Source organism: Peromyscus californicus, unplaced genomic scaffold, assembly GCF_007827085.1.
Source record: "Peromyscus californicus insignis strain IS unplaced genomic scaffold, ASM782708v3 Scaffold_5__1_contigs__length_169319896, whole genome shotgun sequence".
In the NCBI taxonomy this organism is placed as follows: domain Eukaryota; kingdom Metazoa; phylum Chordata; class Mammalia; order Rodentia; family Cricetidae; genus Peromyscus; species Peromyscus californicus.
In genome coordinates this window covers 55,236,928-55,253,120 of record NW_026294573.1, presented here as the reverse complement: position 1 = coordinate 55,253,120, position 16,193 = coordinate 55,236,928, and the positions used below count along the sequence as shown (strand labels likewise).

The following is a 16,193-nucleotide window of genomic DNA, read 5'->3' as shown; positions in this document are numbered from 1 at the left end:
TAAAGTCTATTCTAGACTTCATAGCATCTGTTTTTATCAGAAATGACTTATGCCCAGTAAGACCTTCCCTGTTGTTACCATGCATGTGTCTTAACTGTGTTTTAAAAATATGGTTAAGAGTATAGTTAAAGTTTATAATAAGAGTTGACCTTTAAAGGGGTGTGCATGGAGCAGAACCTGATGCAGTTCAGCATGTGCCATTTAAAATTGTCTGCTCATATGCTCATTGTGTTAAGTAGGGAGCCCTTCTCCCTTGCTTCATCCAGTGTCTTTATTAATACACAGCTCTATTTCTAAGGCAAGTGAGCATCCCCTTAAAAAAACACTGAACATTTTAATACTCTGGCAATATGGCAGGTATCCAGATTCCTTTGTGAGGAAGAGGCAGAATTTGGGTTTCTTCCCCATGTTGTGGAAAATAGAGAGAAATAAGGGTGGTCTAAAGTAGTCCTTGTTCACAGCAACAGTGGGATGGAGCCACAAGCAGGGCTACATGCAGAGAATACACCTGAAGCAGAAAACTGTAAGGAGAAGAGGGCAGAAAAACTAAACTGGAGCTCTGAACCCTCTCCTGCTCATCACAACTCACCTATTGAGCAGGGCAGAAAATATTCTATGGGAGCCCACAAAGATTCCAACTTGTGGTTTGACTCAAGGTCAGAGTCAGAGTTTATGTTGCTCTCCATAATAGGGTGCAAAGGCATGGTTACCAGGTGTCTTATACTTCAAGGCCTAATCATAAGATACTTTGCCGTGGGGCATGGTTACCAGGTGTTTTGAAGTGTGTACACTTGGTTGTACTTTGTGCTTTGATTTTAAAAGGGGAGGTCTTTTGCCTCTCCCCTTGCTAGTGTATAAAAAGCCCATTAGAAATAAATTCAAGGCTGCTGAGTATTGACTCAGGGCCCCTCTGAAGCTATCCTGTGTCTCTGTTTTTTTTTTCAAATGTATTTCCATCTAGCATTTCTCAATTCTTCACTCTGCTATTCAAGGGACTCTTTGATAGGTTGGGGCTGAACCCCAACACTGGGCTGGGCCTCAGCAAGATTCTCTCTTCTTAAACTGTCCATTGTCCAAAAATTGCTCTGGATTTAATGCATCTGAAGTGGCCCAATCTTTGGGTCCCTGCATAGCCCAGTGAAATTGGTCAGAGTCATGGTTCCCCACAGAAGGCAGCAAAGTGTCATAGCTTGAAATATGGCACACATACCCAGGCAAATAGACAGGGGGAGTGGCTCTTGGCCTCATATACCCACGACTCTTGATGTCCTAAACTTTTCCATCCTCACCAATCTACTTCTCTACTGTCATTTGAACTATACATCCATTATTTCCCTTATATACATAACACTATTTAGTCATAGATTGTAATTGCCTTATAGGATTTTTTTTTTTTTTTTGGTTTTTCCGAGACAGGGTTTCTCTGTGTAGCTTTGCGCCTTTCCTGGAACTCACTTGGTAGCCCAGGCTGGCCTCGAACTCACAGAGATCCGCCTGGCTCTGCCTCCCGAGTGCTGGGATTAAAGGCGTGCACCACCAACGCCCGGCTTAACCGTATAGGAATTTTTATCAGCATATTTATAATACTCTTTGTTACAAAGTACATCTGCTTAATAGGAATAGGTTAGGATGTATGTTTCTAGGGAAAGGTAGGTCCTGTAAGCATTCAAAGGAAGATATTGAACCTTACTGCTCACAATGGTCAGGTCCATAGTAGTATAGCCTCTACTTCTTTGTTCTCTTACATAGAGTGTTAAGGAGATAACACATAGTCACACCACAGTTGTCAAAGACATACTGATGTATAAGAAAGAATTCCTGTCATGAACCTTTCCCCTATGCTGTTCTTTCACCGTAAAGTTTGGGCCATTCTTTAAATCTCTCTGGATTCTATTACCTCCTTTCTAATTTCTCACTACCATCTTAGTGTATTATTTAATCTGTTTTCCTAGACTCATATAGTGACCTACTAGGGTTGCCTTGCTCCTCACTCCAGCTTCCTTTCATTCACAGAGAGGCAGAGTGCTTTCTTCTGGGAAGTCCTCATGGCTTCCAAGTAGGTATCCATATTCTTAGTCTCCTCCAACCTCAAATCAAGGTTTGGAGGTAATTAATAAATATTGGCTTTAGTAATAAAAAAAAAGCTTCAATTCTGAGTATTACACCCTGCAAACCTAACTTTATTTTATTTCTATTTGGAGATTATGAAGCGGTTTGAGTAAAGAAACTGAAGCTATTAATAATTACATAATATGCTCACATAGTTACAGGAAATGGAGCCATTATTGTAACCAGGTCTTTCTGCGGGCAAGGCCATAACTTCCAGTCTCTGCTGCACATAGCTATTTAGATTTCTCAATACTTACGACAAGAGTTAGAGTTTATATTAAAAGTCTATGGGAGGAGTTTCAATGGATGCCTAGGAATCCAGTAAATGAATAGGAAAAATGCACACAGCACCTGGGTAATTGAGAACTCAATTTCCAGCCATGAGATTTTCAATGACAAAGAGAACAACAAATATAGTGGCTGTTCCACTGATTCTAAAGAGAAGGTGGCTGTGCAGTAATGGGTGGACAAGCTTTTCTGGATCTCATTCTGGAGAGCATCTCCAAGAACATTATATTAAAGAGTCTTAGATAATTAACCTAGATCCTCAGAGACTGGCCAGTAGACAGCAAGGAGGGAGTTTCAGTTGTATATTATAGAGAGGGAATATTAGTGGCCAGGAGAGATGGGTAGTAGTGTGATCAGCATAAAGTCTGTGAAGACAGGGAGTTGATCAGGGACTTATTGAGTAAAAAGGAAAGGACATTCTTTAATATCAAATACGGTAAGTCCTGTGGATGGATCATGGGTCAGTATGAATCCTCAGGACAGTATTGGTTCTGGATCCTATCACTTGTTACTTGGTAGAAAAGATCTCTTATGTAAATTTAGTTTCCCTGAAACTTAACTTTCCAATCTAGAAAACGGAGATGATCACTCTAAAAAATCAGAATGATATTTTGGAAGAGATAAAAGTCTATGGAACATCATGATTGCCTTGTAAGTATTGCTTCAGTCCCTCCCATTCTTAAAACTGATATTTGAGATTTCACTATGGTCTATCTTTCTTTGTGATACTTTGGGGCTATAAGAAAAAGCTGGAAATATGCCTATGGGGACACTGTTAGCAACATTAGCCTCACTCTGGTATTGGTCCATGTGCCTCAAATGTATTTTACATCTTAATATCCTGTCTTTTCAGGATTGTGAAGCATTTCCTAAACTCAGCATGACAGGTCCCTAGTCCTGAGACCTGCCCAAGTAGACAATGTCTGATGGAAAGTTTATTCCACCTACATGCTCACATTAATACAGGAAGATGGTGAGATTTTCCAAGAAAATGAAGCTAGTTTTTGCCTAAATATGTTTGATCCAAACCCATTCCAATACTACTCCCAACAATATGTGTGAATATCCATTTATATACATGGAGTGTTTCATCAGATGTCTACTTCCTCATTTAAATCATTTCTTAGGACATGAATACCTATCACCTTTAAAGCTTAGGTTCTGTAGTTGATATCCACAGTGGACTTGGGTATCTGAGACTGAGGGTTGCATTCAGCAAGTGGAGTCTAGCCAACTTGGTGTCAACTCTCACTTCCCTGGAAATATTCAAGGGGGTAATGTTGTCCATCCTCTATACATCGTGGATGACAGCATTAGTATAGAGCATGAACTTTCATTCAGTCAAGGTCACCTGCCTCTCATAGTCAATCACTCTGTCAATGTCTGTACTTTTTCTAGGAGAAAATAGGAGCCTCCATTAAGTTTTATATTTCATCTTGTTGTTTCCTCAAGTATGTTCTAAAATTACTAAATAGGCATTATGGGGCATTAATGAATTCTTAGTCACAATTTAGAAAATAAAAAGTTTCATGAAATGAAAAGTATTCCTATACTCATCTGCTAAATATAGAACTAGGAGGAAGAAAAATGGAATGGGCCACTCTCCCTCAATCAGTAGAGAGACAAAAAAAAAACAATTTGAAAGGCATAGCAGTGGAGGCACACTGGGACATTGGCAGTGGCAGTGGAGGGAGTGTGTGTGGGGGGGTGGATCTCTGCATAGACCATGGCTAGCAGAGTATAGATTTGTAGAACATTAAGAAAAAGTAGTTTGGTCCAATATGACTCAGTAGCTAGTGTTGGTTCAAACATTAAGACTCTGACCTAAAATAATTTGTTTTAGAGATGTTTAAGCACAGTGTAATTTGGACAAAGTTTCTTGGAGATGTTAAACTCAATCCCATGTGCATTTAAAAAAAAAAACCTTAAGACATGACTATATGGAAACTCTCTGTAAAGTACAAGTGATATCTTCCATGAAGACAGCTTCTATATATTAATTAAGAAAACATGTATAAACTAAGTGTCTAAGGGAGGATTGTGTGTAGCTTGGCCACCCAGATAGGGTAAATGTTACTGGGATATAAATCATATCAGCTTTCAATGTTCTAGATAGAAAACAGGTTGTATATATCTCACTTTGAAGAGGCAATGCTGTGTTTAACATTACTGGTGCCACTAGTGCTTATCTGTCAGCAGAAGGACCTACATGCTTCCTCCAGATCATCTCTGGAGGAAGACAATGACAGCAATTTCCCAGTCAGAAAATTCCTGGAGGAATCTGAAACATCTTAAGGGGGTATTATCTGAGATGATTCTTCTAGATGGAGGAGAACTTAAGACAGTGCATTCTTGGTTGAGGGAAGACAAAATGTTTTGAATTTGAGGCAAGAATAAGGGCAATGCAAAGAGAAGACATGTAATGGAGTAAGACCATGTGAAGCATGGGTGGAGCTGAGGCTGGAAGTCAGAGGGATGACATCATAGAATGTCAGATACCAAACTAAGGAGTTTGTACAGTATCCAGGAAAAAATGACAATGCATAACTTAAAATGATCACATCAGTGGGTGCTCATGTAGTAATACCACTCTTACCTGGGACCTACTACTGTGCCACTTGATTTCTCTGTTTTCACCTAGACTTCAAGGTTTTTAGGGGAACAGTCTCTGTAATGTCTATGCCATAGCAGTCAAGGTCCTGACAAAACATCTTCAGGACAGGTCTATTCCTAAGTTCACATTGCATCATAGCTGTTCCAACATTTCCCATTCCACCATTGGAATCTTCTTGTTTTGTTTGAGACACAATTTCTAGTTCATTGTACCTTGTCTAGGTACAAATCACATGCTCACCTTGGACTTCTGGGTAGGGAGCCATGTAGAGGAGATCCCAAGGGAGTGTCATGGATGTTGTCTCTGTTCTAGCAAAGAAGAGGTCCAGAGTGCTGTAGATGAAGTTTTCTTTGTTGAAACTGTAGTCTTGTCTAGATACTGGAAAATACAGTGTATATTCATTTATCTAGAGGGCTTTGTTTGCCTCTAAACACAAAGTCTTTATCCTGAGAAGTGAACTTAAATGAAACAACCATAGGAAAAGTGATTCTCTGTATGACTTCACAAGGAAGCAGAGGTATCACAAATGTCCTCCTCCCCAAGTGCTAACAGAAAGTTTCTATCACTTGGGTTAATGGAACCACATTCTCATGCTTGCAAATTCTGAGAAGCCATTAGAGTGGCAAGAGAATGTGCCTTTGACAGATTAACTTTCAATATTGTAGTACTTTGAAAGTAATTGGCCCCCATAATCTCATCAGGAGTGGCACTATTAGGAGATGTGGCTTTGTTGGAGTGGGTGTAGCCTTGTTGGGGGAAGTGTGTCACTGTGGGGGTGGGCTCTGAGGTTTCAAATGGTCAGGATAGCACCCAGAGTTTCAGTCAACTTTGTGTTGCCTGCAAGATATAGGGCTCTCAGCTACTCTAGCACCATGTCTACCTACACTCCACCATGATCCCTGTCATGATGATAATGGACTGAACCTGAACCTCTGAAACTGTAAGCAAACCACCCTCAATTAAATGTTTTCCTTTATAAGAGTTGCTGTGGTCATGGCGTCTCTTCACAACAATAAAAACCCCAACTAAGACAAATATCAATGGTATCACATATTAGCTGCATGATCTAAGGAAAGTCACTTTACATTTTCATTCTTCAGATACATGTTTTATAAAAGTGGGAATATGACACATTCCTTGAAAGGACATTTTTAATTTTGTAAAGTTTAAAAAACACATAGCAAATAGTCAGCAATTTAACTATTTTCTGAATACCTGAAATAATAAAGTTAATTCCATTATGTGCAACAAAGCCATTGCTACTCTAACTCTTACACATTTATAGTTGAAGCCTCTGTTTCCAAAATGTATTTATTATCAAATCCCATTGTCTTTACCCTTCCTTTGGAAACTTTAATTTGTCAATACTGGTTCTCATGTTAATAGCCCATACCTGAACACCATATGGCCAGCATCATCTTCCTAGAGATGACAATGTGTTTAATGATTACTATTCCAGTAAGACAAAATAATATAAGGTGAAAGAAATTCACCCTCTTCCCCATTGCAAAAGAGGTGTCCAAACTCCATGAATCACAGATGACAATGTTGATTCAACCGTGTCTTTAGCCAGTAGCCCACTGAACTCAAAACTACATCGATTTTGGCTATTTCTGAGTTCTGTCTAGAAGGATGGATAATGGTGATAAGGGGGGAAGAAGGAGGTAAAATTCTCATCTAGACATTAAGGGTAAATTCTAACATTCAATTCTATGTTTCTTGTGTTCTGCAGTGGGGACTGAGATGGTCTAGATAACTGGTTTTGGGTCTGACTTTAAATAAAATAGAGTTCTCCAGGTTATTGCTACTTTTGCCCTTTTAACAGTTCTTCAGATACGGAGAGATATGGGGGATGCAGAATGTAAAATAATATTTTGGCATTTTCAGGGATATAAGCCAAATACTCTTCCTTCAATGCCCCTTTTTCTTGAGTTGCTGCCACTCAACACAAGTAAAATATTGGCACTATGTTTATTCATCTCAGGTAGATGAAATAAGACTAAGTAAATAAAATTGAAACACTTAAGTCCATATCCCTAGAATGTGTGCACATTACCTAATTTGTCAAAAGAGATATTTTTAGAGGTGATTAATATAAAATTTTAAAATTAGAAGACATAATTTATCTAAGTAGCCCCAAATATAATCAAAAGAGTGAAGGAGAAGGGGCATAGGATCAAAGTAGGAGAGAAGTGATGGAAAGTTGAAAAGAGGGATCTGTCCTAGCATGGAGTTTGAGGAAGCACCTACAAGTTTAGGTTTAGTGGGTAAGAGGTGCTTGTGCACACAGATAAGCACTGGAGAAGTCAGAAAAATTAAACAATCATACTTGTCTCTTCAAAGGAAGGAGATGCTTACCTGTCTTCCTCCAAGAATGCTGGGAATGGATGCAGTTTACAACCTGGTGAAATCTTTGCTTTCTGTAGGGCTAGGCTTCACCCAAATCCCCCTGAATTTATGTTTTCTTTATCTCAGACCCTTTCCCCTAAATCTTGAGCATTGCTTTTAAGTCCATTAAGCCCATCCCTATGAGAGATGTCATTTGTACTTTACAATAGCCTAAGTGATTTTTGTATGTTATCTTAGACCAGGCCAATCCTGACTCCTACAGGCATTATGTTTACCTCAATCATCTCCCTCGTCCCTAAATCTTGAGTGCTATCTCTGAGTCAACAGTACCCATCTTTGTGAAAGAAGCCAGATGTACTTTGTAAAGAATTTCATTATAAATGTGTCTTAAGCTTTGTTATGTTCACAGGGCTCAATTACTTGTTATCAGAAAACATTGTTTCCAAAATTGTGCTGTGCGTAAATATGACTGAAATAAATGACCTGGTGTCAGACTCTAGAAGTTTGAACCATCTATTAAAATCAAGCTGAAGCAAGTTCCATTTTTATCTCACCCAGATTGTTCTCATGCAGGCTACAAAGGGAACTATAAAGGGAAGACTGCAGCTAGCACCCAACATGGGGTACATGACTATCAGAAAAGGTAAGAAATATTTCCTTAAATAGAAATTGGGGGTTTAAGAAATCGGGCCTCTCACCCAAGGGGGGTCATGACCATAAGAAAGACAGTGGAAGTAATACGGGTGCTTCTCAGTTCTCTGAAAGAAAGAATTTTATATAATTATTGAAAAATTTTAAGACCTAAAGGAGCAAAATATTCAGAGCAACAACTATGTAAGTTTAAACAAGAAATTGTAAAGCCTAATCTTGTGGTTTCCTAAACAAACAAAAAAAAAAACACTGATGTTAACAATCGGAAACATATAGGAGCCAATGTAAAAAAACGAACAGCGCAAGGAAAAGGAGAAAAAATCCCTGTCAATTATTTTTCAATCTAGACTGCAAGTAATATACTGCTTAGATCTACCCCAGGAAGACCATAAAGAGGAAGATCTTCCAGACATATCTCAGCAGGGGGCTAATGCTCCCATATTTAAGGAGACTAATTTAGATATGCTGCCTCCCCTTTCAAACACCACAGATAGATCCATGTGTAACACTTATTTGTTCTCATCAACCCAATCAGAAATTCAGTCTATGCTATCACAGTTCCAAAGACTGCTTATAGAGAATGAGGGAAATAATGAATAGAATAATGATTGTCCCAAACCCTGCACACTTAGGCACTTAGAGGTCCTCTAGAAGCTGAGGGAGCCCTCAAAACTGATTCCCCAGAGAGTCTTATAGAGTATATAGCATACATATACACTGTTAGCACACTGTAAATACAGGAAATCTTATTGTGTACTCTTGTTTTGTAGAACTGTAACTAGAAAACAAAATCTGCCATTTTAAACCAGTAAGCTTGTGGTTACCTGTTGTAGCATCAAACTTAAACCTCTAATTCTTCCATGAGATGATACAGGTAGCACCTTTACGCCTTTCCCTTTTCCTTTAGGAAAGTATCAATGAAGTCTCTCAGCTCATCAGGATCCTAGTCTTTCCTGTGTTTGTTGATTATACGAGAAATAATTTCAGTTCTTCCTAGTTTCTAAAATTTTTTTGTTGTAGTCCAGGAAGATATTTCATTATCTATGGAAAAATATTGTAGAGCCGATTGAAAAAATGAAACCATCATGGATACAATATGACATGCTTTAATTGAGACAGTTTTGTCTTTCCCTCTTTGTTTCTTACAGTGAAGAAATGAAGGGTTTTATTTCTCTCAGCCCCCTAGCATTTTAGTTCTACTATGGAAAATATACCGAGTCTCAAGTCCCTTCTTGTCATCCTAATTGCTCCCTGCCTGGTTCCTGCCACCACCTATCATACCTGGAGGCTGTCATCGCCTGCAGTAGTTTTTCTAGTCTAAGTCCACATCCAGTCTGTAACCGACAGGACTTCCAGAGAAATTATCTAACAGTTTAAACACATGGCTTAAGTTAGCCCTGGACTCACTCCTCCACTGTACTCACACCAAGTCCAGTGACTTTTCACTGTAGGTTCTGCTGAGCTGGTCCTTAAGTACCCATTTCCTTCTCTCCGTCGGTGTTGTTCTCTAGGATTCAGTGCCTTCTGTGCCTGACTCTGATTTTAAACATTGACGGTTGTAACTCATGATGCCCAGAAAGCTCTCCCCCTGCTCCCACTTTCACAAAGCTCCTGTTAAGTGTCACTTCCTTTGAACTCTCATACCGATGATCTCAAACCCACAGCTGTCTCTTCATCCTCTCTCTATTCCCCTGCTATGAATTATTTTCCTCAGGGAAGTCATCAGGAACATGTGTGTTTGAAGGTAATTCTATACCACCGTGTCCCTTAATAATTTATATAATTTCCACATGAGTAAGTCAGTATTTTTATTTGAAATAATGTGGTCATTGAGTGAATTCTTATTATTACTGTGTGGAAAATTAATAGTATGATATAAATGGCAAAGGCATGGTGTGACTATTAGTTCTGGTTCTTTCTAGGGATACTAGCATAATAATACTATGATAGTAGTAATGATGATGGTGATGATGATGATAATTTATCTTATTAATCTAATTTTCAGTGGATTTCCTGGAGGGTAATGGGGACTGAGAAACTCAAGCCACACAAAGATAGTAGACTATTGACTGTAATTGTTTTTATACTTTCCCACCAGCATACACATATGATATTATTTATTTCACCTTCTTAAAATTGTTATGAAAATTTACAGAAATAAAATATGTTTAGTTCTCCATGAAAATGCCTGGTATTCTTGAACATGTCAAGAAGTATTTACTGTCCTCGCCTTCTGGCCTTTGTTCCTTTTCTAGAATTTCTTTCCTTGAGACACATACTCACAGGTCAGCTGAGCACCCACTGAACTCTCTTAAGTCCCCAGGCTCTGACTAAATTGGAGGGAAAGCAAATGAAATTGCTGCACTGGGAGCTACCACGGGGAAGAGTGAAAATAAAGAGTAACTTTGACAACAACAACAACAACAATAATAATTTATGATCTTTTTCTTTTCTTGAATTAATGCTGAACAACTGATGACTTTTCTGTAATAAGTAACACAAAGCTGCAAGAACAGATGAGAACCAAGTGATAGTATCTGACAACTGCATGTGTTATCAAGAAGACTAAAATCAGAGAAAATGTTGAGATCTAAAATGCAGCCATTAAAAGGAAAAAATCCTGTGGGAAGTCAACATTGTCCTTCTAGCTGACTCTCCATGAATGACTGTGGCTCCAGAAAGTTGTAGATGAGCAGTTCCAATGTACAGCAAGAAAAAAAAATCAGTTTGTTTGTTCTTTAAGAAGTTGAGCAAAAACAAGCATTTGAGTTCCTTTGGCCAATTCCTGCCATGACCTGATATAATTTATGTTGGTCCTAGTTAACCATCCCCTTCATGTGATTGTAATACAGACTGCTTACTCCTTATCCAGTTGGCCCCAAAACTATCACAGCCATAGTGACTGGGCATGAAAAATATCTTCCCAGTCCATATTAGAATCAGGTTTCTTTTTCTAGTCTAGAGAGTATTTTCTTTAAGCTAGCCAATCGCCAGCCTAAGGAGAAGCCTATGGGAAAGCCTGGTCTTACTAGCTTGATCCCTGTTTCAATTTCTCCTCTCAGGAGTTAAGCTGTTGACAACTCCAGCTTCTCCACTGGCTCTCACAGGCACCTCCTCTCTCTTGTTGATTTGATTAATAATTTTTTGTTGTTTTGTTAGTCCTGCTTTGTTGTATTGTGTCTCACCTGCCATGTGCGCCCAAACCTAACATCCTTCTTTGTCTAGATTCCTCTGGTAAATGGGTATCCTATGTACAGTCACTCTCTAGCAACACTTCAAGATTAAATTAGAGGAAATCCCCATATGTAAATATTTTCAATAGCTTTCATTAAAAGTATTTACTTCCAACTGATACCTCCGTCACTCAGGTGAAATTCAAGATAGTATACTAATGTATAACATGGGGTGATGGTAACAGCAGCCATCAAATACCTAGTCAAATATAAACTGACAGTATACAAAGCAATTGTGATTGTTGTCTTTTCTGTTTCAGAAAAGAAGAAACTAAATGCTTAGAGTTGGTGTTCTAAAAATCTTATATGGTATAAGGGAGAATAAAATCATTAATCTTAGATGCTGAAAGCTTAATTTTGCATTTTGAAATTATAAAGGTAAAGACTAATTTAGTAATGTGTGGGAGGCCAGCTTGGAAACCAACTCCCACATTTTACCCCAGGGTACTCTGGAGGCGTGAGGGATAAGATATTTAGATAGAAGGATAAGAGATTTAGATAGAAGGATAGAGGGGAGAGAAACAGAAACAGAGGATAGCCTCGGGAGAGCCTGGATCTTTATCCACTTGCCCATTCTTTCTCTTCTAAAGGGCTATTTATAAAAATGCCAAGGGGTGGAGCAAAATACCTCCCCCTAGCACAGCCAAGTGCAGACCCTTTCCAGTCACCTGGTAACCACACTAGTAGTTAAACAATCCTCTAATGCAGCCCTGCTGGTAGAGGAAGCTCAGATCTCACTAGGAAACCTTTATGGGTTTCCACAGTAATGTTTAAAATATTAAGGTAGAGTTAAATTAATAAAAATATCCATTATCTAGATAAGCACAGAAAGTTAAAATGAGGAAAATATTGACTAACAATAAGTCATAAAGGGAGAAAAATAAATAAAAAACTTGTGAGTTAGTTCTCATTTGCCCAAGATTTTAATAAAAGCAAACAAGTAATTGTGTCAGTAAAAATACAATGATGATCTGACTGGATAAAAAATTGACATGGAGTCTTATAGTGTTTCAAACAGAAGCATTTAAAATATACAGTTGTTGCCTATGTGACACAGATTCAGAAATTAGTGCATCTCTCAGCTCTGTGTCTTTTATGAAATGTATTTTCTGTCTACTTAGTTTTCCTATCTTGATAGTTTCTTTGATCTGCATTTCTTTATGGACTTCAAAATGCTATTGCAACAAAAATTTTAGAGCTGGAAGGAATTAAGACAATATGTTATATTTCATACATTAATATGAGAAAGTAGACACACCAACATGTGGTCCAAGATCTCAATTGTTGTGATAAAGTGTGGGGTCTAGAAACCCTATGTCATAGATGCTTTTCCTATGTCAAGCATTATTACAAGATGGATTAAAATGGTAATCTTACTGTGAAACTCTATGCTCAGTTTCCATCCCTGGAGCTTCTGACTGAGCTTCTATGGATCTCACCCCTGGGCACTATAATCTAAAGTCCTTCTCATGCAGTTCTGAGTAGTGATCTGCATGAAAAGAAGATTGAGGGGCACTGTGTGAAAGAAACCCAGGAACCCTTTCCTGTCCACATCAATGTATTGATTTTTAATCTACTGAATCATAGTAACAAAACTGTTCTATCCTGGTACTTTATGCTATGCCAAGCAATAATATTCCCATCTTTAAATAATATTCCTGGTTAATTTTTACAACAATCACATACAGTAGGTGAAATAACCCTATGTAAATACAAATAAGGGCTATGTATGAGTGGTCCTCCTTTGTCAAACAGTAGCAGTCAAAAATAAACCAAATTGCAGCCAGTAGTGGATCAACATATGTCAAATGATGCCATCTGTAACAGTTTTAAGTATAAAATGCACATCAGTTATGTTTGCTTTGTATTTAATTTGAATATTGATTTGATTAAGTGATTTCACCCTTGAACATATTAGATTTTAATTAATCTTAAAAGGGAAAGTTTAACTTACCTCATTATAAACATATTTTAACCTGACGTTTTCTTAGCAGATAGAGTGTAGTGTGCACACTGCAGCAAGTGTTACTGATGCATTATAGGCATAAAGGTGACAGAGAAGAATGCACATTTAAAATAAATAATTTACAAAGTGAAAAAAGAAACACTTGTTATACTATTTCCTATTATTAAAAACTCTAAAGTCAACAGACTGATTTCAAGAATTTGTATTGATTTCATATTTTAAGAATTGTATCTCAGATTTTTAAAAAGTTAAAAGAAAAAAAAGACTATGAGGAGTGGCAATCTCAAGGTTCCTGACCAAAGCAGGGGAAGTGGTAGTCCTACTTACCTGGCCAATAATTGAAGCCTGCAAGTATATGGCCTCATCCAGTAACTTTAGCAGCTCCTGAAACTGACCATTCTCATACTCAAAGCATTGCCGAAATGTGACAGAGCAAATGATATTGGAAACTGCATTGTTGATCTACAAGTGAGGATTAAAAGGCTGTTCTGGAGGTGTGGAGAGGAAAAGATGGGCCTTTCATAGTTATTTATTTCAATTTTCTATAGAGATTTAATTCCACATGACATAAAACATACATAACAGAGAAGTATATGAGAGGCTGTATGTGAAGAATCTTACATGGGGCTGGAATTCATCAAGGACTCTGTCAATGGCTGGGAAGTCAGATAGCTAGACAAGCTTTAAATTCAATACTATGCTTAATGATCTGCTTTGTTGATTAGCTACATCACTCTGGGTCAAGATATTTACCATTTGATCCTAGCACAGTGCAAGTCCTGGGACGAACACCACAATGGTTCATCTTCCTCATCACCTTGACTGGATTTAGAATCACCATAGAAACATACCTGTAGATGAAAGTTTCTGTCTCTCCAGCAGCTCCCAAATAAACACACCAAGGCTTATATTAATTATAAATCCTTAGCCAATAGTTTAGGATTGTTACTAATTAGCTTTTACAACCTAAATTAACCCATGTTTCTTATCTAAGTTATTAAGTAAGAATTACAGCTAGAATAGCCAGTCTATTTGTATTTAGTCAATTTTCAGAAAATACTCAATTATCTATCCTATCTTGATGAGTCTAAAGTTTTGTACCTAATTCACTTTCTATCCCAACTAAGGAAATTTTTAAGTCCAAATATTTAGACTTTAATTCCAACAAAGACCCTGTGTTACCTAATGACAGGGACACCTGGCTGCCTGGAGAGTCATCCAAAGTTCTTCTATAACATTGGGGCACCTGACTTCGGCTTACAGGCCTCATATATCTGACAGACATTTCTGAGAAACAAGAATTCTTAAGGACTGTCCTGCCTTGTCTTGACAAGTTTCAGTAGCTACTTTCTTTGTGTCCTGCTTGTCCAATTTGGGCAGCAACTTTCAGCAGTCGAGGCAAGGATTGTTTCTTGCCCAGTGGTTAACTTTTGCCACAAAGAAAACAAACTCCATAAGGAGGTTCTTTGATGCCCATCATCTTCTCTGAGGTAGATTGGTACTGCCAAATTCAGACATGTCTCATTGTCAAAAATAACATAAGTAAGCCGAGCGGTGGTGACACACGCCTTTAATCCCAGCACTTGGGAGGCAGAGCCAGGCAGAACTCTGTGAGTTCAAGGCCAGCCTGGTCTACAGATTGAGATCCAGGACAGGCACCAAAACAACAGAGAGAAACCCTGTCTCAAAAATTGCAAAAAAAAATATGTTATTAAAACATCTTGGATGTTGTATTCTGTAGATCTCTGAAGTGTTTGAATACCACCTGTCTATATCTAAAATATATCTGTCCTTGAAAACATACCTAAAATAACTACAAGTTTGACTATAATAGATGACTATTAATCATTACTTCTTAATTATACTTTAAATTTTTAAATGAGCTGCATAAACACAATACCCTAAAGAGGAGTAGAAACATACATCATAACAAAATTAACCTTAAATTTGTATCATTAAACCAAAATCCATACCAATGTAAAATATTTGTATATTAATAGTTGCTTGGGGGAGAGATTAAAGTAGATTCAATAATCTACCTTATTTTCCTATCATTTCTATATCCCCCCTGCCTTTTTCCTTCCAGAATGAGATCCCTAAATCTAATCTCCTGTGTTCAGTTTTCCCTGACCATTCCCAATAACAACTTGTAACAAACCCCCCTAAACAATGACAAATGTCTGTAATCTACTGAATGACCAAAAAACCATCCACCTAACCTCTTGGGAATGTGGGCTTTGTGTTCTCTAGATTGCTTCTTGTTGTCTAGGGGGACAACAGCATCTTTATAGAATTCTGTTAAAATTAAAATAATAGTCAAGTCCTGGGAGACCTAGCGGTATCATTTGTTGCCAGTCTCCATGTAAAGGGCAAGTGTAGGACTTACCTGAAGTCCTGGCTGGTATAGTGCATGAGGCTGGACCATCTCAGCTAGCTTCCTTGAAACTGTCCTGGGCAATTTGTAGTCCAAAGCTGATCCTTGAGTGATGTTTGTCAGCTTAGTGGTGATACCACAATCCAAGTAGAATCGTTATTGCAGGGCCCCATCCTCCTTTTGGAGACTTCAAAGGTCACTGTTAGGAATGGTTGCAGTTCACTGTGGAAAACCTAAAAATTTAAATGTCATATGCAACAAATCTCAAAGATGTTTAAGGACTACAATTTGTTAAGTATATCCGGAATGCAAAAACTTAATTTATAGTTACCTGATACAGACTGAAACCCAAAGTCATGTATTGGGAACTAGATTAAGCCTTTTTCTACAGTTAGTTAGTACTCTGTATGACCATTAATATCATGATGGAAAGTTTAATATATATATATATTAATCTTATAAATTTTGACATAGTATTTATACCTTAAGAAATGTTTTAAAGAGTCAAAAACTAAAACCAAAGAATTATGAGATTAGTGACAATAAAAAAGTCCTTTAATTCAGTTTTTCTTCTGTCCCATATTGGGTAGCTGCTCTGGCTTGGGACAG

At 37.8% G+C, this 16,193-nt stretch overlaps 1 pseudogene; it reads right to left on the bottom strand.

The window, feature by feature from the left end:
• Positions 1–1,038: 1,038 nt before the first annotated feature.
• Positions 1,039–15,635, bottom strand: LOC128096989 (cytochrome P450 2J6-like; annotated as a pseudogene).
• Positions 15,636–16,193: the final 558 nt, after the last annotated feature.